An 8,323-nucleotide genomic window follows, 5' to 3' on the forward strand; every position below is an offset into this window, starting at 1 on the left:
TGTGCTGTTTTGTCACCTCTTTGGGGCTACATCTCTCTGGACTGCATCATGGCAGGTGCTGTAGGCACAGTGGAGCCCCAGAGGAGGATGAGGCTTCAAGCCACTACTGTAATGCCCAAGCAGTCCTGTCCCTCAAAGTTGTATCTCCTTAAATCTCCCCGGCTGGCAAATCCCTCCTGCTTTGTCTCCATGTACTGGGAGCTGAAATGGCACCTGGGTGGCACTAGGAAATCCTGGTTTGCTGTTTGTATCCCTGCCCATCCCAAAGATAGGAGCGGGCTTCATTTTCCAACCAGTAATAAAACAACTGAGCGCTCCTGATGTACTCCTGAGCCCAGAGAAGGGGGAGAATTTGCAAAGGCCAAATCTGCCTTGAATGCCACCTCCCTTTTGATATTTGTGAGTGAGGGAGGAAGGGTAAATATGGAAGGTAGTTGCCTCCGAACCGGAGGGGAGGGGTCGTGTGTGGTACACCAGGGAAGGGGATGATTGCCTGGGACACCCACCGATTCCTCTGAAAAGTCACATACTTATAGGACCTGTAACTGTACAATCAAATGCTCTTTCCTAAGGACGGAGGGGTGAGACAGAGTGGACGGGTTGAACCATCTCCAAGGCCAAAAGACATCTCTGTCTCCGCACAGATCTCCTTCCCCATAAGTCCAAATCTGGACTCCTTTCAGCTAGCTCTCCATCCCAGCCCACATTTGCTCTTTCACATTCCCATGGGTACACATTGTCCTTCCTACCTTTCCCCTCCTCCAGCTAAGCGGATAAATAACCAAAGCAGGCTGTGAACAGACGGTGAAATCGCAGTTTCTGAGGTCACATGTGCAGGCTAACAGGCACCTGCTAGAGGGAAATCCTCACTAGTCCTTCCTGGAAGTTAGTTAGGTCAGAGATGAGCAGAGGCAGGCAGGCAGATGGGGGTGGGAAAAGAAAAAGGACCCAGCTGCGATCCCAGAACCATATTTAGGACAAGACCAGGAGGTATTAGAAGGCCCTCCCCAAAGTCATCAAGCTTGCACTAGGGATCCAGGACTGAAATATTGGGGGGGCATTCACCGGGCGAAGGGAGACCTGTCAAGCCCACACACACACAGGATAAAAACCTTGAAGCCCTTCTCACTTGTATTACAGATCTGAAGGGACGTAATATATTAGCAGGGTCTAAAAGTCTCTGTGCACCTTGCAGAGTCCTGGCCATGGTGGTGTTAGGAAACAAAAGAGGCAAAGTTGGTGCTCAAGCTGAGCGGATGCCTGTTTGATTGCATTTCAATCTGTAGTTTAATTGTTTGCTTTTATAAACACCTACTGGTTTATGAAGTCAGGGATTCCCTATATCCTGATGGGAACTGGCCCTTTGGAGAACTCAGATGATTAAAGGCTGCTAGATTTTCACCTCTTGGTAGATAATATATGGTCATAAAAAGGAATCCCAGCTATAAATGAGTGTCATTTCAGTGATTTTGTGTCAGGGTTGTATTTTTCCCTGTTAGTCTAGCTACTGATTACCTTTAAGTCAATCTGATGACTCATCACATTAAGCAGCATGAATGGTATTATTCGTGGGGTTGGGCTCGGAGCAGCAGAGGCTGCATAGCTGGAGTTTGGTGTAACCACCGTTTAAAGGCACGTATGAATTCAGAGCATTTTTTTTGTCCTTTACTTTGGGGCAGAAAGAGGCAAAATGATTTGTAAAGGAACCCTGAGATATCAAAAATAAGAACAAGAAATGAAAGGTGATTCAGTCTGGAGAAAAAGGCCAATTAATATAATGTGGGAAAAATAGCCCAAATCACAGGTTTTCAGAGGGACAAAGGAACTAGGAGAACTGAGACATTACAGAACGCCCTAGGGGTAAGCACAGATGTCCTGTGCTAATTGTAGTCATCAAGGAACGGGGAGGACTCAGACAAGGAACAATTGAACAAACTAAATATGAAAACCTTAGATCAGCTAGAGCCAAAGTTGGGATATGATTGTTGAACCGCATTTAAAGGGAACAAGCATAACCCAAAAATCGAGAGGAACTGCATGAAGGTGACCCCACTGGGTGGTCAAACAAGCAGAGGAATATTTGCAGAACGGGTTAATAAGGTCTCCAAAGAAAACGCTGTTTGTCAAAAATGAATTTCCTATTTCCTTCAAGAAGAAAGATTTGGCAACATTTTCGTTCAAACACATGAAAGCAAGCAAGTTGGTAAGGAGGGAATATTCCATCGTTGACACCTTTGGAAATTTCTTTAATGAAATATTTTTACCAAAAAAAAAAAATGTAAAAACCAAAAGGACATTTTTTATTTTTATCACAATGAGATGTTTTGATTGACCCAAATCAGTGTTTCTGGACATTTGTTTTGGCAGGGAATGACAACCTTCTTGGTTTTCTTCCTCTTTGGACCAAATCAGATCTCAAAATCAGGGAGCTTTCCTAGAAAATGGAAATTCCAGCTCCTGCATACTTCTTATATGCGGGAATATGAGGAAATCTTTCCCAACCCTGGGCCTTACTCACCTCTCACCCCACAAGGAGCCCTAATGAAGGAAAGCTGGATTCTTGCCCTGTGAAATGCTACTAAAGTGAGTAGGGGTATTGCAGTCTGGCCCCATGAGATCCATTTGACCATGGAAGAGTTTCCCTGTGGAAAGTGCTTGAAGTCTCCATCGCCTGAGTCAGTTGAAACTCAACTAGAGGAAGCCCTGGGCATTTTGAGTCATAATCCTGCACTGGTCATTTGATGCCTTTCAGGTCTCTTTAATTTCTATTCATTTTTTAAGGAGCTTGGCCTCTTAGAGGCACTGGGTCCTCCCCCTTCTTCAGCTGAGACAAAAGGTGTTTGTTTAATGCAGGGGTGGGCAAAATGCAGCCCACGGGCCAGATGTGGCCCACCAGGCCAGTCTATCCAGCCCGCAGGGCCCCTAAAAAATTTAGAAAATTAATATTGATCTGCCCCTGGCTGCCTGTCATGTGGCCCTCGATGGCTTGCCAAAACTCAGTAAGCGGCCCTCCACCTGAAATAATTGCCCGTCCCTGGTTTAATGGAACTGGTCTTTGAAGGCATCTGTGAGAGGCTTCCAGAGACCCAGATTTATTGCATTTTGAGGTCAAGCAGGTGAGTGTAATAGCACAGGGCTGCTCTCTGGGGATGCGGGTCCCGCCAGGCACTTGGTTGTGCTATCTGGGAATGCGGTTTTGAATAGTTTGTGAGCCCTCACTCTCTTCTAGAAACCATGCCACCCCAGTCCACGTGCAGGTAGGCTGGGCATTGTGCATATTCGGTACACGGGGCTCTTTGGACCCCACTGAGCCCGTACGGGTCCTTCATACTGTCTTTGTTGTGTAAATGTGCGAAGGACACAAAGCCAGTCGGTAAGGGATGGCCGACAGTGTGTGGGTGGAGTGTCACAGTAAGAGATGTATGAAGTGGCAGGAGTCATAGTCACAAGCTCAGGGATAATCTATATCCAGCAGATTGCTGCTGCTTCCTAGCACATCTGCTTAAGAGCCAGCAGCTTCCTGTGCAGTGCAGACAAATGGGGGTCAAGGTCAGGATGGCCCATCCGGTCACTGGTGCATGGGGATGACCTACTGCAGGTGAGAGGGAGTTATCCTGAATGGTGACCCCTCACTTTGGGTGTGGGGGTGAGACCTTAACACAAGGCATCTGGAAATGCTTCCTGGGGGTGGGAGGGTGTCCAAAGAGGGGCAAGGACTGAGGGTAGTTTTGGGGAGGCGGCCATTTGTAGAGCACAGCTTTGTTCTTGTCATTGCACATTGGAGGGGTGGAGAGGATGGGCAACCGTGCTGCTTGTGGGTGGAAGAGAGGGGAGATCAAAGGGCAGAACTGCACAAGGTTGCATTGAAACCGCAGACTTTTGGAAGGGCTTTTCCAGCCCTTCTCTCTGCACTATCTGGGCTTGGCCAGTGCCTCCAGTGTGGTCAGCTTTGCTGTGCAAGAGCAGATGTGTTGAGCACAGCTGGCCATTCACATGTTTTGCTCCCACTAGGGTGAAGATACTCTGCTAGGGACTCCAAGGAGTCCGTTTTTAATTCTCCATGTGAGTTAATGATGCTGTTTACATCCTACTTTTTTCCAAGAGAAGCAACATTCAGAAAAGAAGAGAATAGGTCCCTTGGGTTCAGGTATCTCTCTTGGAAGATCTGTCTGGTCTGTCCGCTTGGCATTAGAAGTGGGAGCAGACAGAGCAGCACAGCACCGCTGGCTGGGCTGGCACGTACCAGGGCTGCCAGGTGTCCTGGATCCAGTGTCAGGCATTCAGAACAGCCCTATTCTGTGTGCTGCGGTGGGTAGCACACGGGACCTTTCGGGGTTCAGGGACTAAATGAGCTGAATGGGAGACAATCCTTGGTCAAACTTTTAGCTAGGAGTTGCCTCTTCCTTCAATAAGAAATGTGCTTAGCTGGGCGTTGTGTCTCTCTTTGAGCAGAGAGATGCTGTGCTAAGCATCTCAGCTGGGAATTACCCTTTGCGGCTCTTACACGAAGGTTTACAATTTTTGTAACCATGGGAGTTTTAACGAGTTCAGTAGAAACCCGCGAAACATATAATCATATTACAAAGAAGTACCTGTGTTGCTTTACCAGGTTAGTCTTTCCTTTGTTACACCAAATGTGTTTTGATTTGTAATACGGGGAACGCATTAACTTAACAGACCTTCTTCCGCAAGCCGCTTCGCTTTCTATTTCAGATCCTCTGTTTGCACTGGGAAATAATTATTTAAACAGCACCGTGTCTGTAGCAGGGGGTTTCGAGTGGGTTCTAGTTTGCAACAAAGCACAGCCTTGTTCTTGAAGGTGAGGGCTCTAGAAGTGCAGGTAATAATCATCTGCTGTCTATCTCCACCTGGAGGAAAGAAGCAGAACTACAAATTCGAAACAGCTTTCAGTCCCCAACCTGAGCACGTCGCATCGAAAGGTGAAAATTAGGTCTATGTTTATTTGAATTCTTCTCTAAGAGGCACGCATGTGGCCAGAGAGGTGGAGTGGGTTGTCTGGAGGGAAAGGCAGTTTAGCCTGGTTGATCACTGTTTTTAATGTTAGGAATATTAGGTCACAGCTACCCTGGTCTGGATGATGGATTTTATGGACAATTAGAGGCTCTCACAGGTGCCAGGACTCTGCAACCTAACTGAGAGTGCCAGGAGTTTTTAACCAGACTATCAGAGTGCCTTGATTTGTACTAATGCCCACCTAGCTCAACGTCTAACGACCCCACCGGGTGAAACGTGCTCCTTGTGATTCTGACATTTCCTCTCCCCAACCCTTTCAACGAGGATTAAGACAAACTTTGTGTCAGTGCTTTAGTCCCGAGGAATCTTGCAGCAAAAAAAAAAAAAAATGCATAGAGTACAAGCTGTGATCTGCCTTGTTTCAAAATCTGACCCTAAGTCTCTTTCTCCACACGTACAAAAGATAGCGTGGCTCAGATGCAATCAAGTAATACAGTAGGTACCTATACTTATGCCCTGCAGCAAAAGGACCTTGGGGTTTGGTAAGTATTCCACCGCAAGCCACGCTAATTTATCCTTTGAGGTGTGTGGGAGTTAAAGTGCCATTGTGTAGTTGTTTGATTTGTTTGGAGAGCACTTAGGAGAGTGGCATGGCAGTTGTACCTGAGAGAGCTGAGTGTAGAGTAGGGACAACCGCATATAAGAGAAAACAACTCCTAATGTAGGGCCTGATTCTCAGAAGTGTCAACCGACCTCCGCTCAGCCCTTCCGAAAATCGGGCCCTTGGTGTTAACGTTGCAATAAAGTTCCCCTAGAATTGGCTGCTGATGCAGCAGAGGTGGCCAAGCGGGTGACAGATGTCGTTAAATGCAAAATCGACAAACCAGGAAGAAATATTTACGCAAGCACCGATGAGAGGGCAGAGAGCGGAAAAATTCTTTTTTGCTTTTCTTGGCCTTTTCCATATTGCAGTCAGGCTGGCACAAAGACCACTGCGTTTGCAGAAGGCTATGATCCTTTCAAAGGAACTGGGTCTCTTTAGCATATCTACTGCTGCTGAGAAAGCAGGAGGAAAGGAAACAGAGCATCATGGATACACCCCAATAGAAATAACCTAGAGAAAGAGCATGGGGATTGGCAGCAACGGCCCTATAGAGCATGACTTCCAGCTCCCAGGGCAGGTGGTTTATTCTATAACTGCACCTGATGGATAAATCAGCAGCAATACTGGCCAATGGGTTAATACATGAGCTAATGTGAAGAGGGGCACTGCAAGTGCCCAGGGGTAGAAAATGTCTATATTAGCAACCCCATACATTAAGAAATAATTAAAAACTCTTGATTTCTAAGCCAGTTTCCTAACAAGAATGGCAAGATTCATGTTCTTTTCTTTGGGCTTCTGTGCCTTTAGGATATATTCGGAACATACTTTCAAGATTTTTTTTTCCTACAACCACAAGGGCTATTTATTAAATGCTGCTGAGCTCATGTTCACGTGACTCCAAGAGCTGATACTTTGAAAAGAAACATGAGACATCATGAGATTCTCTGAGAAAATCCCCAGCATTGGGAATAAGGCATCATCCATGGTTGTGTAACCACTCAGACCCAAACTTCACTGGGGGAACTGAAATCAAATGATATAGGGTAGGAGTGGGGTTATTAGTCCATAGCCTAGTTAGATAGGTATCACATCGCACATATCCCTACCACCCAACTGTGTAACCTAGCTAGCAGGCTCAGTCATGAACCAGGCTGTGTTCCTCTTTCACATGGGAGTGGGAAGTATTCATAACAAAATGCTATTCATTATGCTCTCAACAACACCTAGGTCTAATTTCAGAAGATTTATAAGTGGTTAAAGGTTAGAAGCCAGGAAGAACCCATTCCCATCCCAAGAAGTTAGGAAAATAATCTTTGTTAGTTGTAAAGTGGATGAATTCCTTCTGGAAATTAATGAGACACAATGAAGATGCATCAAATGGACATTATTTGGACAGTTATTTCTTCAAGTTGCATTCTCCAATGGGAAGGGTACAGAAGCGGAGAGACTTGTTCTCTGAGTCTGTTAAAAAATGAGACAGATCTCTGGGAAATGGGATGGCTCAGTGAACTGGGATAGAGAATGTTTCTTCATTTAAATCCAGCTTGGGGACGATAGTCGCTGAAAGCTACCATGCAATGACAGATGGGTGACTCGTGTGAAATACATTGTCTTAGTCCTGTTCAATCTGGACAGTTTATCAGGATCACAGCTGGGAAACCTCACCAGATAGGCCCAGGAGTGAACAAGCGAAGGAGAATTAGCTCCCCATTCACCCCTATGGCTGACGCAGGCCAATACTGAAGCACGCTGGTCGCGATTTCCAATCCCCTACAGTTATCTACTGAACCCAGTGCATTGCTGTATGCAGGTTGGTACTAACAGTTGATCTTGTCTTGAGAAGCCCATGACCCACCCATAAAAGCTGGCTGGTAACTAAGAGCTCCAGCACAGCAGAGCCCGAGTGACAGAGACATAACGCTACGCTCTTGTTAACTTGAGCAGCGAGCCCAGCGTGCGTCACGGGAGGTCACTCCTGAATGACCAAACCATCGCACATGGGGGCTGCTTTCCCCTAGCCGTGTGGCTCCGATTTGGGAGGGGACGCAACGCATCGTTGAGGTCGACACGGCCCCGGTGAGGGGAAGAGCCCGTGTAGAACAGATGAAGCGATGCTCGGAAGGGCCGCGGCAGGGGAAGGAAAAAGGGTGCCCACAAGAGAAGGGCATCCCGCCCAGGCCAGGACTGCCGATAGGCAGGGTCGGAGGGCACAGGCAGTCTTGCCAACTCTCATGACTTTTGGTGTTGTACTGAAAGCCTACGCTTCAGGAATGTGAAAAACTTGGATTTTTCTCTTTTATATGTATGTGTGCGCGTGTGTGTGCATGCGTGGGCGTGTGTGTGTGCATGCAAATATATGTGTGCGTCTATATGTGTACATATACGTGTGCATGTGTATGCATGTCTACATATGTATGTGTGTGTGTATATATGTATATGTATGTAGTGTGCATATATATGTATGTGTGTGTGTATGTATGTATGTGTATACACACACATATATAGAAGAACTAAGTTTAGTTGACAACACTGAGCAGGACCCCTGGGGTCCCCCGCCCCAGAACTGGGGAGTAGAGGGCACCCCCAAGGGATGCCCCTCTTCCCCCCACCATGGAGCAATCCTCGCACTGGGGTAGGGGGGACACCCCCTCCCGCGCCCCAACGGAAATCTCGCGAGACTCCACGAGCGGGTCATGCGCACGCGCAGTGCGGCGGCCCGAGGGGGAAAGGGGCGGAGCTTTCCCG

Source organism: Alligator sinensis, unplaced genomic scaffold (genome assembly GCF_000455745.1).
Source record: "Alligator sinensis unplaced genomic scaffold, ASM45574v1 scaffold994_1, whole genome shotgun sequence".
Lineage (NCBI taxonomy): Eukaryota > Metazoa > Chordata > Crocodylia > Alligatoridae > Alligator > Alligator sinensis.